The sequence below is a fragment of the Nycticebus coucang genome, chromosome 13 (genome assembly GCF_027406575.1).
Source record: "Nycticebus coucang isolate mNycCou1 chromosome 13, mNycCou1.pri, whole genome shotgun sequence".
Lineage (NCBI taxonomy): Eukaryota > Metazoa > Chordata > Mammalia > Primates > Lorisidae > Nycticebus > Nycticebus coucang.
Window position 1 is genome coordinate 42,551,560 of NC_069792.1, and position 15,456 is coordinate 42,567,015.

At 38.4% G+C, this 15,456-nt stretch overlaps 1 protein-coding gene across 5 annotated transcripts in view; it reads left to right on the forward strand.

Annotated features, from left to right (window-relative positions):
• The window catches only part of WWP1 (WW domain containing E3 ubiquitin protein ligase 1), a 142,692-nt gene that overhangs the window by 28,391 nt on the left and 98,845 nt on the right, over positions 1-15,456 (forward strand). For all 5 annotated transcript variants that reach the window (XM_053558371.1, XM_053558374.1, XM_053558375.1 and 2 more), the window contains exon 2: positions 2,136-2,229. The gene's annotated coding sequence lies outside the window, so the exon portion shown is untranslated. The remainder of the gene's footprint in view (positions 1-2,135; positions 2,230-15,456) is intronic.

Below are 15,456 nucleotides of genomic sequence, written 5' to 3' on the forward strand. Positions count from 1 at the left end.
GTGACTAGAGCCTTGTCGTGATAAAGGGCTATTTAAAAGAGGAAGAAGTAGATGGAATTTAAAGCACCCAAGAATCAAGAATTAACGTACTGGAATTAACTAGAATAAGAAGAGAATTGAGTTAAATAGTTTGGTAATTAAACAGTGTAGGTCAAGTGAATTTTATGTGTTGTTGCTTTGAGGAAGAGAAGGAAATTTGTATAACTGAGAGTTTAGAGTAGATTGGGTCATAGAGTAGTTTTAAGAGCAAATCGTGCATATAGTTAAAGATGATTAAAGTTGGCTTGAAAAGGAACCTAGACATTAATCAAGACTTAATGCTTAAAAATTAAGGAAGAAAATCAGGTGGGTAAAAAATAGGAAGAGATCAAACATGAAAAGGAAGATGTGAGACATCATTGTACATAAGAAGATGAGGTACGTAAAAAATAGGAAGAGATTGAACATAATGAAAGGGAAGATGTGAAATATACCATAGCTGCTCCATAGTTGAACACCTCCTGGTACATATCATTACAGTAGGCCTAGTTCCTTATGTTGACCACCTCTATATGTTGACCAGTTTGTTGCAGTTCCTTGGGTGGTCAGCTTACAGAGGTTCTGTTGTGTCTGAAAAAGAAAAGAGGCCCAGATTTATGTTGTAGGAAAAGACGAGGTAAAAATTAAAGAACAGGTAAAAACAGAACCAAGAAGTTTGAGAAAAATTAATATATTAACATTGATTAAAACTTAATATTATTAACTTCTTGTTGAAAATCTGAAGTTGGGTAGAAACGTATAGCAAGAGGTGGGTACTGATACTTACTCTCTTAAGAAATTGGGCATTTCGAAGAAAAATACATTTTTTCCCCTAAAAAATATTGCCGAAATATTTAAGTTTCTAAGGTGTCATGTACTGTGCATTAAAAGAACTTTGAAATTGGCTGAAAATACAGAAAGATGGAGAAAAGAAAGATGAGGTTATTAGATCGTGTGATTAGATAGGAAATAAAAAGTTGGCTAGGTAGGTAGAGCCATTACATTGTCTGCTAAGGTTATCAGGTAACCCAGTTTGCCCAGAACTGAGAGGTTTTCCAGGATGTGAGACTACAACCTGGATGGTCCTGGGCAAGCTAGGATAAACCTTTCTGTTTATTGTCTCATTTTATAAATTTAGGGATTTAAAATATTCTTCTCCATAGACTTGTTTCCTGAACTGCATACTTCTCTGTCTAGCTGTCTATTATATCTTCCTGTTAAGAACTTTCTTTTAAACAGAACGTTTAAAATGAAACTTATTTCTAGCCTACTCCAGCGATAAAGGCAGTAGCTATCCTTTTCTGAGTGATCACTTTGCACCATAAATCTTGTGTATTGTGTCATTTAGGGCTCATTATAACATGAGGCAGATGGGTTTGCTCTTCGTGTTCTACTGATAGAGAAAATGAGCCATGGTAAAGTTAACTTTGTCACATAGCTCTTAAGTGACAGAATGAGAAATAAAATCCAAATAACGTTACTCCTTTTCTCCCTGTTCTAATTATAGAGCGGTCATCCATCCAGATAGTGAAGTGGGAAATTTCAGTTGTTCAGATTCTTTTTTCTTGTAACACCCCAGCTGTCCTGTCATCATCTGGTCAAGGGTCTTATATCTGTTCTAGTTAATTTCTTCTTACTTCCAGAGCTTTAATTCAGTTAAACTCACTGTCTTAAACCAAACCCCCACAGCTACTAAAGTTATTTTTCCAAAATGCAGGTTTCATTCTTGAAACCCTTAGTATCTCTCCGTTCTCTGCAGGATAAACTTTAACGTACCACACGTGATGTATTTAGAATACCACGTGAACTGTGACATGGATCCCGTGTGGTTTCAACCTTTTCTGTTTGCCTGCTGGCCTTATGTCACAGGGTTCTTATGTGCTGTTGTCCACCAGCAATTCTGCATGTGCCATATTTTCTCTCTAATCTTTGTTGAAAAAATTAGACTTTAAGATGCATTTCCCTCAAAGATTATCTTCTCTGTGAACACTTTCCTCACTTTCCTGATTCCTGTAGGTTGGATTATCTACTTTTTCTTGTGTTCCCCATATGTACTACTATACATTTTGCATCTATTTTGGTAATTATCATACTGAAAGCTATTTATCTGTTCACAGGGTTGTCTCCTCACCAGACTATGAGCTCCTTGAAAGAGGAAACTGTCTTACTCATCTTTGTATCCCCAGTGTGTAGCACGGTTCCTGATACATTGTAAGTGTAAGTTTTAAACTAACACTATGCTTAATAATCCAATGTTGTACCTGTTGATAGTTAATTATATAGCCCGTGTAATATATTATAAAAATATGGCTGTAGACATCTAACAACTTTCATGGCTTAATATTGTTGCCTCTTAGAGGGACATAGTTCCTCCCTACTCACGCAGCATTATTGTAATGCGCAGATTAACGACTATACATATATAAACATATATACATGTATATAGTAATTTCTTTTTTTTCTTTTTTTTATTATTAAATCATAGCTGTGTACATTAATGCGATCATGGGGCACCATACACTGGTTTTATAGACCGTTTGACACATTTTCATCATACTGGTTAACATAGCCTTCCTGGCATTTTCTTAGTTATTGTGTTAAGACAGTTATATTCTACATTTACTAAGTTTCACATGTACCCTTGTAAGATACACTGCAGTACTAATTTGTTATATTTTAAGTGCCACACAACTTTATGTTATTAAATGAAGTGTGGGGAACATGCCGGGTGTAAGTCAGTAATAAAACCAAACATTGGTGAATCATTCACTCAGCCTAACAACTGAGTTAGCCTAATTCATTTAACTGTATTTCTACCATTTGGATATTTTTTCATTGTTTTCGATTATTATGAAGAATGCTCATACCTGGTATACAAGTATAAATGTTTTTGTTATTATGAAATTTAGAATTGCCTATTGAAAGGTATGCAAATGTTTAACTTTGCATAATAATGCCAATTTGTTTTCCAGTAGAATTTTACCATTTTAAACACCTCCCTGCAGTATATAAGAGCCACCTCTGGTCTGTGTTTTTGGCCATTATTTGGTATAAAAATTTTTAGTTTTTATCATTCAAATGAGTCTTAAAATAGCATTTCATGTGGTTAGAAGTTGTCTTTTTCTGGTGGGCATTGAGGTTCCACATCTTTTCATATGATTTGTAGGCCTTACAAGTTTCTTTGTCTATAAAATTTCAGTGAAGGTTTTTGTCCAGTTGCCTACTATGTAGTTTTTTGTTATTATTTGTACATTTAAATATTCACCTTTAATTCGTTTTTTTATTTTGAAATATTTACCAATATGTGGTTTGTCTTTTAATTTTTTTTATGATGTCTTATGATAAACAGAAGTTTTCAGTTTTATGTAGTCAGAGTATCTGCTGATTTTTCTTATTCGGTTAGTATTCTTTGTCTCTCTTTTAAGAAATCTTTCTATCCTGAGAAGACACACAACAGTAATTTTCTGTTTTAATTTCTTCCAAAAGTTTTAATGTTTTTCTGTCATGTTTACATTATTAGTGCTCTTGTATTGGTTTTGATGTGAGGTGGGTTGCAGTTTCTTTTTTCTCCTTATGGATAATTCCAGGACCCTTTCATTGTCTCTTCTTTCTCATGGGTCTGTGTTGCTACACCTGTTACATGGCTTCTTCCTTGCATTTACTGGTCTTTTGTAGGGCTTCCTATTTTGTTTCATTTTTCCCCCTTTATTACCTTACTAGGCATTTATTTTAGTGTTTTCTAAGAACTAGTTTCTGATTTTGTTGATCCTTTCACTTATTTTTTTCTACTTCATTGGGTTCTGCTCTTTAATCTTATTTCCTTTTCTTTCTTTTGGTTTATTTTATCATTCTGTTTCTAACTTACTAGATTGATCTATCCATGCATCAGTTATCAACCTTTCTTTTCTTAGTCTAAGTCTTTAAGGCTATAAAATTGCCACTAAGTAAATCTTTTTGCATCCTGCACGTTTTTATATGTGGTATTTTATCATTTAGTTACTAGTATATTTTTTTAAATGTCCAATATAGTTTATTTTAACCCATGAAATATTTAGAAGTGTTTTTAAAATTATGCTAGCATTTAAAAATGTATCTTTTGTTAATGAATTTTTTTTTTTATTCTTAAATCATTGCTGTGTACATTAGTGAAATCAAGGGGTACAATGTGCTGGTTTCATATACAATCTGAAATATTCTCATCAAACTGTTCAACGTAGCTTTTATGGCATTTTCTTAGTTACTGTATGTAGCATTTGTATTCTGCATTCAGTAAGTTTCACCTGTACCCATTCTAAGATGCACCGTAGGTGTGGCCCTACCATTACCCTCCCTCCACCATAACCTCCCCCCTCCCTTCCCCTTCGTTGGCCCTTTCCCCATAGTCTTGTGCTATAGTTGGGTTATAGCCTTCATGTGAAAGCTATAATTTAGCTTCATAGTAGAGCTGAGTACATTGGATACTTTTTCTTCCATTCCTGAGATACTTTGCTAAGAAGAATATGTTCCAGCTCCATCCATGTAAACATGAAAGAGGTAAAGTCTCCATCTTTCTTTAAGGCTGCATAATATTCCATGGTATACATGTACCACAATTTGCTAGTCAATTCGTGGGTCGATGGGCACTTGGGCTTCTTCCATGACTTAGCAATTATGAATTGGGCTGCAATAAACATTCTGGTACCGATGTCTTTGTTATATTGTGATTTTTGGTCTTCTGGGTATAAACCTAGTAAAGGAATTGTGGAATCGAATGGCAGGTTTATTTTTAGGTCTCTAAGTATTCTCCAAATATCCTTCCAGAGGGAACATATTAGTGTGCATTCCCACCAGCAGTGTAGAAGTGTGCCCTATTCTCCACATCCACGCCAACATCTCTGGTTTTGGGATTTTGTTATGTGGGCTACTCTTACTGGGGTTAGGTGATATCTCAGAGTAGTTTTGATTTGCATTTCTCTGATGATTAAGGATGATGAGCTTTTTTTTCATGTGTTTGTAGATTGTGTATCTGTCTTCTTTGGAGAAGTTTCTCTTCAAGTCCCTTGCCCACCCTGAGATGGGGTCATGTGTTCTTTTCTTGCTAATACATTTGAGTTCTCTGTGGATTCTGGTTATTAGACCTTTATTGGACATATAACCTGCAGATATTTTCTACCATTCTGAGGGTTGTCTGCTTGCTTTACTTACTATGTCCTTGGCTGTGAAGAAGCTTTTTAGTTTGATTAAGTCCCAGTAGTGTATTTTTGATACTGCTTCAGTTGCCTGGGGAGTCCTCCTCATAAAATATTCACCCAGGCTGATTCCTTCAAGAGTTTTCCCTGCACTTTCTTCAAGTATTTTTATAGTTTCATGTCTTAAGTTTAAATCTTTTATCCAGGGAGAGTCTATCTTAGTTAATGGTGAAAGGTGTGGGTCCAGTTTCAATCTTCTACAGGTCGCCAGCCAGTTCACCCAGCACCATTTGTTAAATAGGGAATCTTTTCCCCACTGAATGTTTTTAATTGGCTTGTCAAAGATCAAATAATGGTAAGTAGCTGGATTCATCTCTTAGTTCTCTATTCTGTTCCGGACATCTACTTCTCTGTTTTTGTGCCAGTACCATGCTGTTTTGATCACTATCGATTTATAGTATAGTCTCAGGTCTGGTAGCGTCATTCCTCCTGCTTTGTTTTTATGGCTGAGTAATGTTTTGGCTATTCGAGGTTTTTTCAGATTCCATATAAAACGAAGTATTACTTTTTCAAGATCTTTAAAATATGACAATGGAGCTTTAATAGGCATTGCATTAAAATTATATATTGCCTTGGATAGTATGGACATTTTAACAATGTTGATTCTTCCCAGCCATGAGTATGGTATGTTTTTCCATCTGTTAACATCTTCAGCTATTTATTTTCTTAAAGTTTCATAGTTCTCTTTGTAGAGATCTTTCACATTCTTTGTTAGGTATACTCCCAAATATTTCATCCTCTTTGGCACTACTGTGAAAGGAATAGAGTCCTTGACTGTTTTTTCAGCTTGGTTATTGTTGGTATATATAAAGGCTACAGATTTATGGCTGTTGATTTTGTAGCCTGAGATGTTGTTGTATTCCTTGATCACTTCTAAAAGTTTTGTAGTAGAATCCCTAGTGTTTTCCAGATATACGATCATATCATCTGTGAAGAGTGAAAGTTTGATCTCTTCTGACCCTATGTGGATACTCTTGATCGCCTTTTCTTCCCTAATTGCAATGGCTAAAACTTCCATTACAATGTTAAAGAGCAATGGAGACAATGGGCAACCTTGCCTGGTTCCTGATCTAAGTGGAAATGATTCCAATTTCACTCCATTCAATACGATATTGGCTGTGGGTTTGCTGTAGATGGCCTCTATTACTTTAAGAAATGTCCCTTCTATACCAATTTTCTTAAGCGTTCTGATCATGAAGGGATGCTGGATATTATCGAAAGCTTTTTCTGCATCGATTGAAAGAATCTTATGGTCCTTATTTTTTGGTTTGTTTATGTGCTGAATTACATTTATAGATTTACGTATATTGAACCAGCCTTGAGACCCTGGAATAAATCCCACTTGGTCATGGTGTATAATTTTTTTGATGTGTTGTTGGATTCTGTTTGTTAGGATCTTATCGAGTATTTCAGCATCAATATTCATTATTGATACTGGTCTATAATTTTCTTTTCTTGTTGGGTCTTTCCCTGGTTTGGGGATCAAGGTGATGTTTGCTTCGTAGAATGTGTTGGGTAATATTCCTTCTTTTTCTATATTTTGGAAGAGGTTTGGTAATATAGGTACTAGATCTACTTTAAAAGTTTGGTAGAATTCTGACGTAAAGCCATTTGGTCCCGGGCTTTTCTTTTTAGGGAGATTTTGTATAGTTGATGCTATTTCAGAACTTGATATAGGCCTGTTCAACATTTCCACTTCATTCTGGCTAAGTCTTGGTAGATGGCGTACTTCCAGGTATTGGTCGATTTCTTTCAGATTTTCATATTTGTGAGAGTAGAGTTTCTTGTAGTATTTGTTAAGGATTTTTTGAATTTCTAAGGGGTCTGTTGTTATTTCATCATTACCATTTCTGATTGATGAAATTAGAGATTTTACTCTTTTTTTCCTCGTTTGGTTGGCCAAAGGTTTATCTATTTTATTGATCTTTTCAAAAAACCAACTTTGGATTTATTGATCTGTTGTATAATTCTTTTGTTTTCAATTTCATTTAATTCTGCTCTGATTTTGCTTATTTCTTTTCTTCTGCTGGGTTTGGGGTTGGAGTGTTCTTCTTTCTCCAGTTGCTTGAGATGTCCCATTAAGTTATTAACTTCCTCTCTTTCCATTTTTTTGAGGAAGGCTTACATTACTATAAATTTCCCTCTTAGGACTGTCTTTGCAGTATCCCGGAGGTTCTGGGAATTCGTGTCTTGACTGTTGTTTTGTTCCAAAAATTTGGTGATTTCCTTTTTAATCTCGTCTATAACCCATCTATCCTTCAGCATAAGGTTGTTTAGCTTCCATGTTTTTGTATGGGTATGCAGGTTCCTGTTGTTATTGAGTTCAACTTTTATTGCATGATGATCTGAGAAGATGCAAGGAATCATTTCTATTTTTTAAAATTTGCTGAGGTTAGATTTGTGGCCTAGGATGTGGTTGATTTTGGAGTATGTTCCATGGGCTGATGAGAAGAATGTGTATTCAGTTTTGTTGGGATGAAATGTTCTGTAGATGTCTGTTACGTCCAGATGTTGAATAGTTAAGTTTAAATCTAAAATTTCTTTGCTTAGCTTCTTTTTAGAGGATCTATCCAGCACTGCTAAAGGGGTGTTAAAATCTCCAACTACTATGGAAGTGGAGGAAATAGAGTTGCTCATGTCTGTTAGAGTTTGTCTTATAAATTGAGGTGCATTCTGGTTGGGTGCATAAATATTAATAATTGAGATCTCATCATATTTAGTATTACCTTTAACAAATATGAAGTGTCCATCCTTATCCTTAATTATTTTGGTTGGTTTAAAGCCAGTTGTGTCTGCGAACAGGATTGCAACACCTGCTTTTTTCTGCTTTCCATTTGCCTGGAATATAGATGAGCATCGCTTCACCTTGAGTCTATATTTGTCTTTTAATGTAAGATGCGATTCTTGTATGCAGCAGATATCTGGCTTGAGTTTTTGTAACGAGTCAGCCAACCTGTGTCTCTTTAGACAACAGTTTAAACCATTCACATTAATTGAGAATATTGATAAGCCTTTTGAGAGTCCGGTGGACATTTTTAATCCTTTTGCGACTGTGGAAGTTGGAATTTGATCAAAATTTTCTAGGTGGGTTTACTTTTGTGGTGGAGGATTACGCTGGTGTTTATGGAGGATAGGTCTGAGAATATCCTGGAGAGCTGGTTTAGTTATGGCAAATTTCTTTAACATGTGAATGTCATTGAAGTATTTAATTTCTCCGTCATAAATGAAACTGAGTTTAGCTGGGTATAGGATCCTGGGTTGAAAGTTATTTTGTTTTAGGACATTAAAAGCCGATGACCATCCTCTTTTAGCTTAAAAGGTTTCAGCAGAGAGATCTGCAGTTATTCTAATATTCTTCCCCTTGTCAGTAATGGTTTTTTTTCGTCTGGCAGCTTTGAGAATTTTCTCCTTCATATTAACTTTAGTGAAATTGATTATGATGTGCCTGGGGGATGTCTTATTTGGGTTGAGTCATGCTGGAGTTCTGAAACTGTCTGCTGTCTGAATTTCAGAATCTCTTGGCATGTCTGGAAAATTCTCCTTCATAATCTCATGGAGAAGAGAGTCTGTGCCTTGTGAAGCCACTTTGTTGCTTTTGGGGATCCCTATTAGACGAATATTATTTTTTTTTCGAATTATCCGAGACCTCTCTGAGAGAGTGATCTGTTTTTGCCCTCCATTTCTCTTCCTCTTTGAGAGTTTGGGAGCGTTCGAAAGCTTTGTCTTGAATGTCAGAAATCCTTTCTTCTGCTTGCTCCATTCTGTTACTGAGGGATTCTACTGTGTTTCTCAGATCTTGGAGGGATGCAACTTCTTGTCTCAATGTGTCAAAATCTTTGGTCATTTGGTCTTTGAATTTGTTGAATTCTTGAGATATCTTTTGGGTTACTGCTTGGAGTTCTAATTCAATCTTATTTGCTATCCAGATTCTGAATTCGATTTCTGACATCTCAGCTATTTGTTGTGCATGGGATCTTGTGCTGTGTCTGCCCCATTGATTCCTTGGGGGAGTTGATCTACTCTGATTATTCATAATGCCAGATTTTTTCTGTTGATTTCGCCTCATGATTGTTTTTCACTGTTGCCTCTAGCTGTCCTCAGAGTTGGGGTGGTTGTCTCTCCAAGATTAGACCCCAGCGGGATCACTCTATTGTTCCTGGATCTTTGTAGGGAGTGACTCTGTGTAGTTCCTCTGGGGCTGCCCCAGCTAGGGAGTTCTGGTTGTGGAAGCAGCTCCAGCGTGTGCCTCACCCGGATCCAGCAACAGGCAGGAGGTGGTGCACACGGTTCTGGGACTGCCTGGTGCCCAGTGACTTTGGCACAGAGAGCCCAAGGCTTCAGCAGTCTCTGGCCAGGAGTAGGGCTCTGCGCAGAGGCAGGGAGGGCTCTAGAGGGCACACAGCTATCAGTATTCCTGGCCAGACGAGTGGGCCAGTGTGGAGGCCTGGAGGACACAAGAGGGAGGACGCAGGGTTGCATTGCTCCCGCAGTTCCTGGTCAGGGCATGCGCAAGCCTGGTGGATGTGGGTCACGGGTTGGGGTTCGTGGCTCAGCTCTTATGGAGGTCTGGACAGAGCCAGGCCCAGGAGTTTGAGATTGGTATGAGCTGTGACACCACGGCACTCTACCCAGGGCAACAGCCAGTGTCTCCAGTGTGCCCAAACTGTCTCACTCTGCCCCTAAGGGTTAAAGCTGTAAGGCAGCTCAGTCCCCGCCTTTAGGCTGCTCAGTCACTAGGTTACTAGGTCCCGCCGATCTTTGCTCTGGGACCCTGAGGGCACAGCTTGCCGGGGAAGTTCTCTACAATGGCTCCCTGTGGCCCAGCGCAGTGGCTTAGTCTGGGGCCCTAAACAATGCCCAAAGGTCTCCATACTCCTGTTCAAGCTCTCCCCAAGGCAGTTCAACTGAGTGCCAAGTCCAAAAACACTGAAACAGTTCACAGGTAAGGCCTTTCCGGTTTGTAGTCTCACTGCTGCTTGTAATTATGGTTGCAGGCGGGATTAGGTCGATTGAACACACGCAACCACTTGCCAGTTTTCCACTGTTTTTGTCCTCCTCTTGGGGTCCAGAAGTCCCTTGCTGACTCCCTGTATCCTCAAAGGGATGATTATAGGCAGATCCCACCAGCCAGAGATGCCTGGAGTCTTATCTCCCCAGACTCACCGTGCCCAGTTGCAGGGAAGCTGTTACTCGGCCGCCATCTTTAATCTCCTTGTTAATGATTTTTAATGTAATTGTATTATGGTCTGATACTCAGAACATTATTTGAGATTCTTATGAGATTTTTATTATCTTTCAGTTTTGTACATCCCATGAGTGCTTCAGTAAAATGTTTATGTTTTAATGGTAAGGTTCTAATAATAGGGTCTGGTGATGTTAATTAAATGATGCTTTTTCGTTATTATTTTTTGTCCACTTGACCTATGATTAATTGAGATGTATCAAAATTTTCCACAACAGTGACCAATTTGTTGATTTCTTCTGTAGTCTTACCATCTTTTTAAGCTCCCCACTTGAAGCACCTGAGATAGAGATTTGATTTTCTCTAAATGTTCCAGTATAGAGACAGACTAGAAGAAAGCATAAGATACAAACATCTATTTGGTGTCTTCCGCCTAACTGTCAACTGAGAGAGCAGATTTACAGTACTAAACATTAAGGCTGGGTTTTCTTTAGGGTTCTTGCAGCTCAGGTGCAGATCTGGAGTCTTTTTGTTTTGAGACAGAGCCTCAAGCTGTTGCCCTGGATAGAGTGCGGTGGCATCACAGCTCACAGCAACCTCCAACTGCTGGGCTTAAGCTATTCTCTTGCCTCGGCCTCCCAAGTAGCTGGGACTACAGGTGCCTGCCACAACACCTAGCTATTTTTTTTGGTTGTAGTTGTCATTGTTGTTTGGCAGGCCAGGGCTGGATTTGAACCCGCCAGCTCTGGTGTATGTGGCTGGAGCCTTAGCTGCCTGAGCTACAGGCACTGAGCCAGATCTGGAGTCTTGATCTTTTTGCCATCTTTCTATTCAGACTCCTTCCATTGGTCTTTCTCCTCTTCACCCACTAGACCACACTGAAGCTTACTTTCCCTTTTTGGGACACTTACCGATTACTTTATTTTCATCTTTACTTGTTGATTCTTCCTGAGATGATGGAGCTGGAGTGACTTTCTTCCCATCACTTGAAAGGGATTGCTGTTCCATGTCTGGGTGCTGGGTTCTAATCCTCAGCAGAAGGATTAGCACTTTGCTTCACCCAACCATTCTCTTTTGTGGAGGGGCATCATTACCTTTAGTAGCAGATGAGAATTTGGGAGGCATTTGTGTTAGTGACAGTCTTCCACCTTACTGAGAGTTTCGTTCTCCAGAGATGACTTTCTTTCATTTATGTATCCTAGTCTGATCCTGACAGGAGTGGCTGAAGTCCACGTCTGAGGTAACTCACTTCTGTCCTTGACGTTTCTTTACTTTGTTGGTTTGTGTCTCTCCTGAGGCTGTTTTTCTTGTTTTAGTTCTTCTGGCTGACATCACAGTTTCTCTTGTTCCTTCTGTAGCTCTCATTTATTGGTTCTTTTCTTGTGACTGGATCAACAGGAGCTTTACTTCCAAAGATAGAAGCTGCTCAACTGGAGTGGAAGGGGCCAGCAAAGGAGTCCTGTTTCTTAGGAGTATCTGGCGCTTTAGCTTCAATTTGGATCTGCGTGCAGAGATCACTATCATCACACTTAAAATCATACTAAGAATAATCTTCTTTGGAGCTCCACAACACTATTGTCCCACCTAACTTACTGGTATCCATATGTTCTGTGCATCATCTGTAGTTATTACTCCTGTAGTCTCCACTGTCAGATGCTTTTCTTGGAGTCATATCACTGTCTCTGCTGCCTTAATCATTTTAGCAGTCCTGGTGTCCATAATAATCATGGCATTTGTCTTCAAAGTTACTTTCTCGTCTTATACGTAGATGGGTAGTCATCAAAGCTGTTTGTGGTAGGGTAGACTTTCTGTTTTGTCACAATCTTGATTTCTGTCTCCACCAAAGGGACAATCACTCTGTCTTTATCCCATGCACAGTCAGCAACAGCCATTCATTTTGACTCCTTACTGAGGCTCTGGGCATTGAACAGGAAATCCAGGTCCTCAGACTTCGCATAATCAAAGCCTTTGAAAATCTCTCTGGGTTGCTGGGTTGATATGCACTGATATTTAATCCTCTATAAGGAATTCCTTAATGGAGCTTTTATCACATCACAAGCCAGGTTCCCTAGAAAAGCAGTGTATAGTGGCAATTTGGAAAGATAGCTGTGGTTGATAGTGGATTCCTGGGCAGCCGGTGGCACAGTGGGTAGGATGCAGTTGGAGATGCCCTGTCCATGTTGTCATCATTGCTGTGCCCAGTGTTAAAGCACCTCCTTTCCAGGTTCTCAGGTTCCTCACTTCAGCTGACCTGTTAAGGGACATCTATGCTTCTTCACCAGTGCTACCATACTAAGGTAGGGACTCTGTTAGGAAGAGAACACCACCTTCTTTTTTTTTTTTTTTAAACTGAGGCTGCCATGTTGGGGGAAGAGAGAGAATACGAAGTTAGGCATTTTTTAAAAAGCATGTGAATTTAAGGTTTTGTGTCCACTGTTGTGACTTGAACATTTTCTTTTTCTCCTTAGTGATGTTGTTTGTCTGCTATGTACTTTTCCTTATTTTTGCTTTCATTTTGTCCATATGTTTATTTTGTATTCCTACGTGCTTTCTGATAGTCTTGGTTATTTATGTTTTATTTTTCTCTTTTTCGTTTCTATCCTTTTTTAGATTGATTGAGTTTACTTACTCTATTTTCTCTACGGTTTAGAAATCATACCGTGTTATTTATTTTCCTTTATGACATTTACCAGGAATACAGTACAGTCTGTCTTCTTCCTGTCTGCCCTGTCCCTCTATTCTGTGCTTTCTTCAGTTCTCTATTTTAATGTTGGTAGTGTTTTTATTTAAACACCATGATGATAATAGTACTGTTACTTTATTCTGACAGTGTTTATTTGCGTTTGGTTGTATGCGCAGCATTTTCTTCACTCATTTTCCCTTCTGTGTCTCAGATCATCATTCTGTGGTGATTTTACTTTTATGAAACAAATCCTTTAGATTTTTGTAAAGTAAAGGTGTGCTGTTGATAAACTCTTTTTATGGTTTATCTGGCAAAGAATTTTGGTGGGAGGCTAGGCGCAGTGGCTCTGTAATCGCAGCCTCCCTATGGGAGGCTGAGGTGAGTGGATAACCTGAGCTCAGAGTTGAAGACTAACCTGAGCAAGAGCGAGACCCTGTGTCTAAAAAACTAGCCGGGCGTGGTGGCAAGCGCTGTAGTCTATAGCTACTTGGAGGCTGAAGAAAGTGAATAGCTTGAGCCCAAGAACTTGAGGTTGCTGTCAGCTGTGAAGCCACAGTAGTCTACTGAGGGCCACAAAGTGAAACTGTCTCCAAAAAAAAAAAAAAAAAGAATTTTGGTGATTACATAATTTATTATTTTTTTTTATTGTTGGGGATTCATTGAGGGTACAATAAGCCAGGTTACACTGATTGCAATTGTTAGGTAAAGTCCCTCTTGCAATCATGTCTTGCCCCCATAAAGTGTGACACACACCAAGGCCCCAACCCCCTCCATCCATCCCTCTTTCTGCTTTTCCTCCCCCCCCATAACCTTAAATTGTCATTAATTGTCCTCATATCAAAATTGAGTACATAGGATTCATGCTTCTCCATTCTTGTGATGCTTTACTAAGAATAATGTCTTCCACTTACATCCAGGTTAATACGAAGGATGTAAAGTCTCCATTTTTTTTTAATAGCTGAATAGTACTCCATGGTATACATATACCACAGCTTATTAATCCATTCCTGGGTTGGTGGGCATTTAGGCTGTTTCCACATTTTGGCGATTGTAAATTGAGGTGCAATAAACAGTCTAGTACAAGTGTCCTTATGATAAAAGGATTTTTTTCCTTCTGGGTAAATGCCTAGTAATGGGATTGCAGGATCAAATGGGAGGTCTAGCTTGAGTGCTTTGAGGTTTCTCCATACTTCCTTCCAGAAAGGTTGTACTAGTTTGCAGTCCCACCAGCAGTGTAAAAGTGTTCCTTTCTCTCCACATCCACGCCAGCATCTGCAGTTTTGAGATTTTGTGATGTGGGCCATTCTCACTGGGGTTAGATGATATCTCAGGGTCGTTTTGATTTGCATTTCTCTAATATATAGAGATGATGAACATTTTTTCATGTGTTTGTTACCCATTCGTCTGTCATCTTCAGAGAAGGTTCTATTCATGGCTCCCATTGATTTATGGGATTGTTGGCTTTTTTCATGTGGATTAATTTGAGTTCTCTGTAGATACTAGTTATCAAGCTTTTGTCTGATTGAAAATATGCAAATATCCTTTCCCATTGGGTAGGTTGTCTCTTTGCTTTGGTTATTGTCTCCTTAGCTTTACAGAAACTTTTCAGTTTAATGAAGTCCCATTTGTTTATTTTTTTTGTTGTTGCAATTGCCATGGCAGTCTTCTTCATGAAGTCTTTGCCCAGGCCAATATCTTCCACTGTTTTTCCTATGCTTTCTTTGAGGATTTTTATTGTTTCATGCCTTAAATTTAAGTCCTTTATCCATCTTGAATCAATTTTTGTGAGTGGGGAAAGGTGTGGGTCCAGTTTCAGTCTTTTACATGTAGACATCCAGTTCTCCCAACACTATTTATTGAATAGGGAGTCTTTCCCCCAAGGTATGTTATTGTTTGGTTTATCGAAGACTAGGTGGTTGTAAGATGTTAGTTTCATTTCTTGGTTTTCAATTCGATTCCAAGTGTCTATGTCTCTGTTTTTGTGCCAGTACCATGCTGTCTTGAGCACTATGGCTTTGTAGTACAGACTAAAATCTGGTATGCTGATGCCCCCAGCTTTATTTTTATTACTAAGAACTGCCTTAGCTATATGGGGTTTTTTCTGGTTCCATACAAAATGCAGAATCATTTTTTCCAAATCTTGAAAGTACGATGTTGTTATTTTGATAGGAATGGCATTGAATAGATAGATTGCTTTGGGAAGTATAGACATTTTAACAATGTTGATTCTTCCCGTCCATGAGCATGGTATGTTCTTCCATTTGTTAATATCATCTGCTATTTCCTTTCTGAGGATTTCATAGTTTTCTTTATAGAAGTCCTTCACCTCCTTTGTTAGGTATATT